The sequence below is a fragment of the Pangasianodon hypophthalmus genome, chromosome 25 (assembly GCF_027358585.1).
Source record: "Pangasianodon hypophthalmus isolate fPanHyp1 chromosome 25, fPanHyp1.pri, whole genome shotgun sequence".
NCBI classification, from domain to species: Eukaryota; Metazoa; Chordata; class Actinopteri; order Siluriformes; family Pangasiidae; genus Pangasianodon; species Pangasianodon hypophthalmus.
This window is the reverse complement of record NC_069734.1, coordinates 19,375,134-19,387,932: the sequence shown is the minus strand read 5'-3', so window position 1 is coordinate 19,387,932 and position 12,799 is coordinate 19,375,134. Positions and strand designations below refer to the sequence as shown.

The 12,799-nt window shown below is 41.4% G+C and overlaps 1 protein-coding gene across 3 annotated transcripts in view; it reads left to right on the top strand.

Moving 5' to 3' along the window:
* LOC113524274 (low-density lipoprotein receptor-related protein 1B) overlaps nt 1–12,799 on the top strand; it is a 192,050-nt gene that overhangs the window by 2,130 nt on the left and 177,121 nt on the right. The gene's annotated exons all lie outside the window — the stretch shown is intronic.

Sequence of the window (12,799 nt, the reverse complement as noted above, 5' to 3'; positions counted from 1 at the left end):
ATAAACGAGGCTCTTGAATGAAATGTACTAATGTTTATTAGACTATTGATCATAACCGATAGAAACCATTACAGAAATTCTAATGGTTTCCACTACAAATACCATTACAAACCATCAGCTACCCATTAAAACCACTAAACACGCCACCAACAGAAGGCAACAGATCACCAGTAGAGCCCCACAGGGACCAGTTTCCATTAAAACCAGTACAATTCCCATTATAACCATTAAAACCATTACAGTTTTTTTCAGCAGGGTAATCTCTAACTGCCGTGTGGTTAGTACATCACAGGGAGATTTTTTAGTTTATTTTATAGAGTTATATAGCACAGATTTTAACACATATACTTCAAGACATAAAACATAAAAACGTCATTATTGGGTACTTATAAATTTAGCCACACACACACACACACACACACACACACACACACACACAGGGGTGGCACCACTACTCCAAAAATCGGTAGAAGATGATGCTTTTAATGATATTTAATACAATCTGAGCTATTAATGATATTTAAACTAGATATACGAATATTGCAAGTAGATCATACAAACAAATATTCTGTAAATGCATTTTATTAACCAGTGAAGACGCCACATTAAAGCTGTGCGTTTCCTGGGGACTCAGATCTCGGGATGCTGCTCTGTCATCATCTTTGTGTCTGAGAGAAGACGTGCATCTGTTACTCGTCTATAAAAACATACAGACTAACTGTGTTTTGCTTTTAGCGCTTATTATAATACAGTAATTCACTGATTATAAAACAGTAATTCACTGATTATAATACAGTAATTCACTGATTATAATACAGTAAGGTCAGAGCGGTTTGTTTGGACCGCACGCGCTTCACTTCGCATTTTACTCCTCAAGCAGCTAATATCAGCAAAACATAAAGCACTAATCCTACAATATGTTTTAAAAATCAAAGACATGTTCACGGTCCGCAGTCGGCCATTCGTCACTGTAGTAATCGTCTTACTATCTTTATTATTTCATTATTATTACTATTATTAATAATTTAATTGTATTTTATTATTTACTGCTTTCTGATACGTGTCTATATACTCTTGTGTAAAGTGCTTTGAGTGGCATTTTAAAAGCACTATAGCAAAGTTAATTATTATTATTATTATTATCATTATTATTATTACTATTATTATTACTTTATTTGAAGAATGTCGTTTGAGAAATGTTCCTGTAATAGATTCAGAAGACAGAATATGCGCGTATGTCACTTAAAATATTGAAACGTTAGCGAGACTGAATCAGCATGTGATTATAAAGCGACAGTGAGCACCAAAGCGCACGCAGTTGTGTAGAACGTCTCTGTGTGCTGTAGCTTTACAGTTTCCCTTCACTGGAGCTAAGAGACTCAAACCTGCTCCAGCATGACAATGCCCCTGTGCACAAAGCGAGCTCCATGAAGACATGGTGTGTGAAGGTTGGAGTGGAAGAACTCGAGTGTCCTGCACAGAGCCCTGACCTCAACCCCACTGAACACCTTTGGGATGAACTGGAACACCGACTGAACCCCAGACCTCCTCGACATCCCAACATCAGCGCCTGACCTCACTAATGCTCTTGTAGCTGAATGAACACAAATCCCCACAGCCACGCTCCAACATCTAGTGGAAAGCTTCCCAGAAGAGTGGAGCTTATTATAACAGCAAACACACAGGGAATAAATCTGGAATGAGACGTTCAACACGCACATATGGGTGTGATGGTCAGGGGAGCACAAACTTATGCATTATAGTGTATATATTATAATCTATATTATAACTACACTAGTCTCTCTAGGAACATGAGCAGCTGGTATTAATGTTCTATCAGGAATAAGCCTCCATGTGTTTCAAAGATAAAAAGACATCAGTATTTTCAGGAAGGTTCCACTTTCTGCAGCCACAGCAGGTTATTTGATATTAATCGGTATTTTAAAGCGGATTAGTTTGGCTTTTTGTGGAACTGAATGCAACAGCAGCACCAACAGGTCGTAATAAAAACACACAGAATGGAGTGAAGAAGCGAGACGAGAGGCTGGGGCTGATTTCTCTCTCACCCAGACTGTAGATTCATGCAGCCAATCAGAGACATTACACAGAGGGCAGGGCTGCACACTACTGCAGAAAACTGCCATATGCGATAACGTTAAATAATGCGATATGCAGTACATTAATGCTGTATGTGTGTAAAATCTATTTAAATTATATATATATTTAAAAACTGAAAATGACATAACTAATATGCGTTTCATGTTCCGTTGAGGAAAAGAAAGCATGCTATCTGCGTCGCCCTGAACCATTGACTTCTCCTAACTTTTTGTAGTATTAAAATCATTCAGTTATCGCAAGCCCTTGCAATATGCATATCACGATATTTATATTTGTGATATTATGCTAATTTCGATATACTGTGCAGCTCTAACAGATGGACACGCCCCTACATCTGACCTCCATTCAGGCTGAGATCTATCACACACGTGAGAGATACAGTTGTGGGATTAGTGAATGCTGAGGAGGAGGATTATTTACTCGATCATCCTGTTGTCCAATCAAATCACAAAACACACAGAAGGACAGACGACAGAAGCGTGTGTTTAGTGTTTCGTTTAAAAGGGTTACAGCTTTTGTGTTTAGAGCGTTTGGTATTTGGAAGAAACGCAGCATGAACGCAGGCGAGCATTACACACTTAACACGTTAAAAAAAATTAGAGATCTGGAACGCAGCTACTCGTCTACCTTCATGTGTGTGTAATAATTTGCCTCACATCATTTTTATTTTTATTACACCATCAGTGATTCTTCATGATATAATGCATTGCTAAAATAATTACTCAGTCAAATGTGACATGTCTATAATATTAATCAGAAATGGCCTCTTTACCTCTTTCTGATTTGTCTCCATTTACACGTTTAAACACGTTATCGTGTCCGTGTGCCTGTGTGTGCGTAAACCCTTCCCTGTTCCCCCAGTGGACCGTTTCACATTAATAAACACGAGAAATATCCAGGGACTATATAGATGTTCAAGAGGCGGCTGCAGCGTTCCTACAGGCAAGCTGTAGAGGTGGCCAAGTCACACAAAAACCCTCCAAACTACCGGATGAGGAGAGAGCCTTCGATTTTGGGATTTAGACAGATTATAAATTTGATATAAATTCTCATGAGATGACGTGTAGAAAAGTATCAAGGTAATTAGAGATTATTTTATTTTTAATCAGTAATTGGGTGAGAAATTGATTAAATTAGTAACTGGGTGAGAAATGTAAGACATTGAAATCTATCTAAATAATAAACTGCCTTATTTGTTGACGTTCTCTATTTTTCTCTAGTCTCTCTCTCTCTCTCTCTCGCTAATCTTTCTCATTAGCCTCTCTCTCTCAGTCTCTGTTTAGTGGCTCTTTCTTGCTAGGGTTGTACTCAGTCTAGCTTATAACCTCTCTCTGTCTAGTCTCTCTTTTGTGCTAGTCTTTCTCCAGCCTCTCTGGTCTCTCTCTGCTTTCTATTTCTCTGTTTATTTCTAGTTCATTTCTGGATTCAGTCAGGACTCTCTTTCTGGTCTCACTCTGGTCTCTAGTGTCTAGTCTCTCTGTCCTGTCCTGATGTCCTACCTATTTACTCTGCCTAGTCTTTACTCTCTTTCCTTCAGGCAAGTCTCACTCCTGAATCTTCTTTCTCTTTTGCTAGTCTCATGTTTTTGTTTCCTGCTATTTCTTGTCTCTCTTGTCTCGGTCTAGTCTCTCTTTCTGGTCTCTTGTCTTGTCATCTTAAACTCTCTACTATCTAGTCTCTCTGGCTTTAATCACTATAATGTCTCTCTCTAGTCTTTAGTCGGTCTCTCATGCTAGTCTTGCTCTCTAGTATCTCTAATCTCTTTCTATCTCTAATCTCTTGTGTGTGAATATGAGTAATAGGAAATCCCAAATTAGCGATGCATTGAGTGGCATGACTGGCAATTTTCAGTTGACAGCCCAAAAAGAAAGACAAGCGTGTGTGTGTGTGTGTGTGTGTGTGTGTGTGTGTGTGAGAGAGAGAGAGAGACAGAGAGAGAGAGAGACTCAGTGTGTGTTTGCGTGTGTGTTGAGTTGATGTAGGCCTGTATGTAAAAGCATGCTCGTTGAGCCTGGACAGCCTCGGGAAGAGCAGACGCTACAGCAGCGATTTAATTCGAGAGGACTTTATTCATCTGTATTTTTTTGTTAGCGGTGATGGTTATTGTGATGGTTATTGTGATGGATACCAGGTTTCTGTGCGTCCAGCTGAAGAGCTGTGTTATTATTTAGTGTGGAAAAGAAATGAAGGATGAAGCGTTATACAGTGTACAGTCCTGCTGATGTAGGAAAGCGTACTAACAGCCCTTCTGCCTGCCAGTGATGTGTGCACACTCGTGTGTTATTAGCAGATCCCCTACAGAGGAACCCTTTTAAACCAAGGTCGAGTTCCAGTAAGGAACACACTGACTGTGTCCAGCGGATTTTAAAATAAAAAATGACAGAAGCCCTGTATTTAAAAAAAAGAGCATTACACGATATTTTTCTCCTGCCTGGATCCTGATAAATACCTTTTAGCTGGATATTTATCTCCACAGGCCTGTTCTTACTGGCGCTCGTTCCTCCACAGGTTCAGCTGTCACACTGTGGAGTCAGTGTTAACATCAGCACTGGACAAAGCATACATGTATTACCGAGCTCTCACTGGCTAGTAAAGCGCTCGTGTGCTGCCCTCGAGGAGTTTAAACCCCAGCCTTCCACATGATACGATATGATTTCAATCTCTTAATGCAGCGATCTGATATTTGATGATTTGAGATCACTGAATCTATGATAAGGTATAACTGGATTTAGTATTCTCCGATCGATGTGAGCGACTTTGAGAGACTTTGTGAATGATGATGACGTATCGTAGAGAAGGATTATTTTAAAAGTATCAGAGTTACAGCCAAATCACCTGCTAGCCTGTTAAATTATTTACACATCAGTTAAAAAATACCAATAATTGCTTTCCGTTTTCACGCCCCTCCTGCCCAGGCCTGTGTCTTACAAGCTAGTTCACTAGTGCATTAATGCAGACCTCATAAATAAATGTGTATATGAGTATTATCCTCTACTAATTATGAAGTTTCTAATGTAGTCATCAAGCAGCATTTCAGATATGACCTGTAGTGTTCTGTCTGATAAAAGGGATCTTCTGAGTCTGGGTGTTTTTATTTATTTTCTCTCAGTATGTTTATCTGTGAGTTATATGACAGTTTAGCATCAGTCGTGATTTCCTGATTCAGAGCAGATCATGCCTGCATGCTAATCTCTAATAAAGATGCTGTGCTGATGTGTGTGGTGCGGCAGGTGTTCAGGGGTTCAGAAGCGTGCGCTATAGCTGCAGCGTCGAGGTGTGTTACATCACCATGAACTACATTACTTTTAACATTCACACAAAACAAATACATCACCAAAACTCAATAAAATGTTTTTTTTCCTGTACGTTAAACCTACTTGTCTATTTGCCAGGCAAATATGAATATACTATAATTACAGCCTGGATGTCATGGTTACGCCGACTTCGGCACAGAGCTACGATACCCATCAGCCACTGCACCTCACTGGATCACGTCACATGTGTTTTAGTTTAATGAGCACTTGTATTGGAGTCACGTCTTGCGTCACTGAGTATAATCTTCTTCCTGTAGTCTTTATCTTTATTATGAACTTTACTGTCTGCTGTATTTTAATGCACGCGTGAACAGTTAGCGTTACAGTTACTGTGACATCACTAACGGGAGAAAGTATAAATATTTCTGAAGCAGTCATCGTTAAGCTCCTCCCCCCAACTCCTCCCACACACACACACACACACACACACACACACTTCTCCTCATCATTGATTGTCTGCAGCCCAATAAGACAAGGCATCAATAATCTTTTCATAACGATGGCACTTTTTATTAAATTACTATGTATATAAAATTAAATGTGAAGCTGCTGTTACACTCAGACTGTCTGCCACGTTCACCTCAAACTCCCCCGAATGATTATTACAGTACAGCACACTGCAAACACACACGCACACACACGCACACACACACACACACACACACACACACACACACACACACACACACACAATCTGATGGAAGGATTACCAAACCCCTGGAGACGTGTGTGTGTGTTCTGTGTTGCGTCTTAATATACAGACATTAATAATACCATAATATCTTCTATTCAGAAGAGAGCGTGAGTCATTTTTAACAGACAGAGTGAGACACAAAAACAGACGAGGAGAGGAAGAGAGAGAGAGAGAGAGAGAGAGAGAGAGGGAGGTTGTGAAGTGATGGAGGCAGGTGAACGCTACACACTCCACAGCTAGAGCTCTAAAGTAGCACTGTAAAATTGTGTGATACACAAACACACACACACACACACACACACTATCATCCAGCTCTCTAGCCATCACACATAGTATTGTGGGGGCGGGGCTTATCAGAACTACCCATTATGTACTATTTTTCTTGTGATTTCTGTTCACTTGTTTCCTTTATATTTAACTTTATTTTCTCGAGCCACTGACCACGATGGTGCGTGTGTGTGTGTGTGTGTGTGTGTGTGTGTGTGTGTGTTACGATACAGTTAGGACACAGAGACTGAGAGCATTTGGAGACATCAAGACTCGTTAGCGAGGACGTAGAACGTAATAAATATTCAAATAGTGATTTAAGTATTCGAATACAGGTGTCTCCGATAATGAACCTGGTATTCGGATCTTTTCAAACGCAGAGTGGCGTAACACACTCAGAGGAAAGAGCTGTCTGCCCTCTTCCACATACTCATACAAACTGATGATTGGCTAGTTTCACTGTGATTGACAGGGAGTGTATGCCCCTCCCACCCAAAGAGCACGACCATGTTTTCCTGTCTAGCGTTGCGTTCACGCCATGTCGGAATTACCGTAATTACTAGATGAGAACCCGGACGTTCTACTCAGTGCTGTTCACGTCCTTGGAATTACGTGTTTCTGTACGCCAACAACATTAATTACAACATTAATTACAACATTAATTACAACATTAAACCACATTTTTATGCTATTGCTAAATATTGAAGAAGACAGAAAGCACATCAGATTTATTACGCAGAAATATTACGAGATAATTATGATGTTACTTAAGTACATTTTACTGCTGAAGCCGCCGCCATTTTGAGTGTTTCCTCATGATGCTGCAGCGGTCAGGCGGTCCGAGCTCTCAAGTATACAAATTACGAGGTTCTATTAGGATGTGAACGCTTTTTACAAGTCGGAATCTCGTTCAGTAATACGGTAATTACGACATGGCGTGAACGCAGCTTAGACTCCCTTGCCGAGAAACAGCTGTGGCGTTGTCGGGATTCGAACTTCGTCTTCTGATGATAGGATGAAGGTTTTTCTGTTGCACCACACGAGAGCTCTAAATTTATTCAAGGCTGCAAAACATTCGCGATTCCCTGCACTAGGCCTGTTCTTCAATCTTGAATGCTGTTGAGGAAATCAATCATGCCCTCGACATTTCTGACTTCCTGGTTAAAAATGAAATACATCAACACAGAATCAGATCAGAAGTTACAAGCTATTTCATGGGCACTTTTAATCCAAGCCCAACCTCTGCTACTAGTGTGTAGCAATCCAGCGCTATCGGATACAATTCACATCAGACCGTGTGAAGGAAAAAAAAAAAAAAAGCGTGAGAGCCCTGGAGAGAACGCGTGCACAGTAGCGTTATTCCGTTACTTCCGTCAGAAGAGAGAATTACAGCTGAGCTACATCATCACTGCTTTGACCACAAATGTGTTCTTATGTTTCTCAAAGCTCATTAACTCCACAGAAAATCAACACAAGCAGGACGGCTACACACACACACACACACACACACACACACACACACACACACACACACACACAGTCACACACACACAGTCACACGCTGATATGTATTTCGAATAACAGATACAACACAGAGAATCTGCATCACACCTGAGTGAAAGTGGGACAGTGAGAATAAAATTAGCTTTGGTATTCCTGTCCTGGGTCACGTGTAGACGCTAAAGGCCGTTAGACGCATTACTGTTGCTGATTAATTCATGGCTCAGTCCCATTTAGGGCTTTTAGATGCTTTTAAGTGCCTGGAGATGCGTTCATGAGGGGGAGATTAGGGTCTCTAGTCATTACTTACTATATATTTATATTTATAATATTACTCTGCGCTGTTAACCTCTGGTGGCATGCTAATGCTAATCTTTTATATGGGGTACCATTACAGGGCTGTCAGGACAGCTGGGCTAAAGTAATACGTTTTATCAGTAATGCATCTGATGACACAGGGGACTGCGAAAATCATTCCTGTGACATCAGCGGTACAAGTACAGTGAAGTTAACGCTAATCTATGCTAATATTGTGGCGACATAGAGGCTCATGCTGTAGAATATATATATATGATAAAAAGTTTGAAATAGCTTAAACACCAAATAATCAAAAACTCGTTAAACAGAAAACATGTAATATCGTACTAACTGCCTGGGTCGTGCTTTACCATATTATCATAATATTGTACTTGAAAACTCATTAAAATAAATGAATAATAAACTATTGTTCAATAAAAGAACAGAATTATGTTATTGCACGTGATAAACATTAGAGTTTCACGACACGTCTGTACTTTTTCACTTCTAAAAGATTTAAAATATTTAGATTAAAATCTGAAAGGTTAGCTAATTAAAGGTTACGTAAATTTAAACATGCTTAAGGAGTGACGTTACACTCTGCTCAGAAAGAACAGGAGAAAAAGTACACTGAAAATAAAAATTATTCATGGATCAACATATTTTAATTAACTTTCATAAAATATGTAGCTTTACATACTGGCATCATGTCCACGTTACTACCATGAATTAAGTTCGTAAATGTTTTTCTGTTTAATGAGTTTAACATAAACCTGCTGTTAGTTACTTTTTGTTCAACTGAAGTGGAAATTCTGCCCTTAATTTAAACAAACATAGAAATAATAAATAAATCAACGGGGAACACTGAGAACACTGAGAACATAGAGAACACTGAGAACACTGAGAACATAGAGAACACTGAGAACATAGAGAACACTGAGAACACTGAGAACATAGAGAACACTGAGAACACGGAGAACACAGAGAACACAGAGAACACGGAGAACACGGAGAACACTGAGAACACTGAGAACACAGAGAACACGGAGAACATGGAGAACACTGAGAACAGGTGGAACACTGAGAACACTGAGAACATAGAGAACACTGAGAACACTGAGAACAGGTGGAACACTGAGAACACTGAGAACATAGAGAACACTGAGAACACTGAGAACACGGAGAACACTGAGAACAGGTGGAACACTGAGAACACTGAGAACATAGAGAACACTGAGAACACGGAGAACAGGTGGAACACTGAGAACACGGAGAGCATGGAGAACATAGAGAACGTGGAGAACACTGAGAACATGGAGAACATAGAGAACGTGGAGAACACTGAGAACATGGAGAGCATGGAGAACGTGGAGAACACTGAGAACACTGAGAACACGGAGAGCATGGAGAACACTGAGAACAGGTGGAACACTGAGAACACGGAGAACATAGAGAACGTGGAGAACACTGAGAACACGGAGAGCATGGAGAACACGGAGAACAGGTGGAACACTGAGAACATGGAGAACACTGAGAACAGGTGGAACACTGAGAACACTGAGAACACGGAGAACACGGAGAACATGGAGAACATGGAGAACATGGGGAACACGGAGAACATGGAGAACATGGGGAACACTGAGAACATGGAGAACAGGTGGAACACTGAGAACACGGAGAACATAGAGAACACGGAGAGCATGGAGAACACGGAGAGCATGGAGAACACGGAGAACATGGAGAACATGGGGAACATGGGGAACATGGGGAACATGGGGAACACTGAGAACATGGAGAACAGGTGGAACACTGAGAACACGGAGAACATAGAGAACACGGAGAGCATGGAGAACACGGGGAACATGGAGGACATGGGGAACACTGAGAACACGGAGAGCATGGAGAACATGGAGAACATGGGGAACATGGGGAACATGGGGAACATGGGGAACACTGAGAACACGGAGAACATAGAGAACACGGAGAGCATGGAGAACACGGGGAACATGGAGCACATGGGGAACACTGAGAACAGAGCTCAAAATATTAGTAGATAAATGACTGAAACTGTTTTTTTAATCGCATTCTCCGTTTATTTTCTCTTTTCATTTGTTGGTCCAAATCTCCCGTAAGATTAAGAGAGTGAGACTGAAGACGACGAATCGGAATCGAGGTCAGAATTCTGGTGCCAGTTCTACAGAACATCATCGTACAGCGGCGTGTGTTAAGACGCTGAAGCGATCGGGCGGTTCAGGAGAGAGAGTTATATTTAAAGGAAAAGCGTTAATACGCTGTAGGTTTCAGACGTTTTGTTCAGAAAGGTGTAGGAAAGAGGGTTAATTCTCCAGCTCGCTTCACTAACACGTAAAGGCCGCTGGGTTTAAATATAAAAATCTCATCGTGACAGCTGCAAGATTCCCAGCGGCTGTAAGTGTGAGCGAGTTTTATTAGCCTAATTAAAGCGGAGAGGACAATGAGGTCGCTGTGTTTAATCCCTCAGCAGCATCGCGCTTTGTTCATTTCGCACTAAAATAAACGCGTGGTGTAGTAAATTCCCGGGAGTAGAACTGTACGACTCGATAGAAGCGTCTTTAATACAGCACCGGTCCTGACTCTGATTACAGCCACTCGGCTCCTGACAGAACACCGTTAATGTAATAGCAACACGGCTCCGTCCTTCTTTCACTTCACTCCTCACGTCACACTGTTACGCTGAAGCGGCCGCAGCTACGAGGAGAACGCCGCAGACAACGCCGAGAGAGCGTGTCCATATATTACAGAGTAAAGAACTGTAAATAATTTAATGATTTATCCATCAGGCTTTTTTTTCTCTCTAAAAGCTTTTGATCCAGCTTTATTAATTATTGGATTGTTTATTGGTTTGGGGTGAAACACTTCATGGAGCATCGATTATTCGTTTCAGCTGAAGTGTAACATCGATATCCTTTTAACTGCACTGTACAAGTGTCATCGCTCCAGACGCCTCTCTTTAAAGTCCTCACTTCACTTTACAGTTCAAGCTGAAAGTCTGAGTTACAAAAATATCGCTCCATCTCACCCATCATTCCACGCTGCAGGAATGTAGCATCCGCTAAATGCATGATATATATAATTGTTAAGATATTATTAATATTATTATTATCAACAGTAGTAGTAAAACTATCTGTCTACCTTTTCTTTCTCGAAACAGTGCTGCATGCTAAGTAAAGCTAAATGGATAAACAAAGTTAAATCACAAAGAAGAGTAACGCTTGCTGCTAAATGTTGCTAAATGTGGCTGTTCAATCTAACCAATGCTATGTTTAATTAGCATTCAGCCCTTTAGCTTTATGTTTAGCCACTAGGCATCATACCCTTATAACTTTATAGCTTACAATGGCTAAGTGGCTAAACTCTGATTAAACAGTGATTCAGTGTAACATCACTCAGTGTAACATCACTCGGTGTAACATCGCTCGGTGTAACATCGCTCGGTGTAACGGCGCTCGGTGTAACGGCGCTCGGTGTAACATCGCTCAGTGTAACATCGCTCAGTGTAACGGCGCTCAGTGTAACGGCGCTCAGTGTAACGGCGCTCAGTGTAACATCGCTCAGTGTAACATCACTCAGTGTAACATCACTCAGTGTAACGGCGCTCAGTGTAACATCACTCGGTGTAACATCACTCGGTGTAACATCGCTCGGTGTAACATCGCTCGGTGTAACGGCGCTCAGTGTAACATCATTCAGTGTAACATCGCTCGGTGTAACGGCGCTCGGTGTAACATCACTCGGTGTAACATCGCTCGGTGTAACGGCGCTCGGTGTAACGGCGCTCGGTGTAACATCACTAAGTGTAACGGCGCTCAGTGTAACATCATTCAGTGTAACATCACTCGGTGTAACATCACTAAGTGTAACGGCGCTCGGTGTAACATCACTCGGTGTAACAGCGCTCAGTGTAACAGCGCTCGGTGTAACATCACTCGGTGTAACATCACTCAGTGTAACATCATTCAGTGTAACAGCGCTCAGTGTAACAGCGCTCAGTGTAACAGCGCTCAGTCTAACATTACTCGGTGTAACAGCGCTCAGTGTAAAATGATCCTCTATTCCACATTAAAGCTTCTCAAATAACTGCCTTCCTTTATTTCTGTGTGTGGTGCAAACTCTCCTGTTCTCCCACTGAAACTCCTGAAATGGGAACACATGGCAGCATCTGAGCACACACACACTCACACACACTCACACACACTCACACACACTCACACACACTCACACACACTCACACACACTCACAGAGTGAAAGATGTGCTGCCAGCTTGCGGGTGTCGCTCTGTGGCTACCTGCCAGGTACATGACATTTGGTCTGCTGTGTAAAGGAGATGAAGCGTGTGTGTGTGTGTGTGTGTGTGTGTGTGTGTGTGTGTGTGTGCGCGTGTGTGTGTGCACGTGTGTGTGTTTATGCATTTGTGTGCATGTGATGGCGTTTCACCAGAGAAAACTCATCCAAAACAAACACATGGAGCCCAAAAGACCTGGGAAGTCCACAGAGAAAACACACACACACACATTAACCTCATCAACCAGAGGGGAATCTTTTAGTTCTATTTAAAAAAAAAAAAAAAAA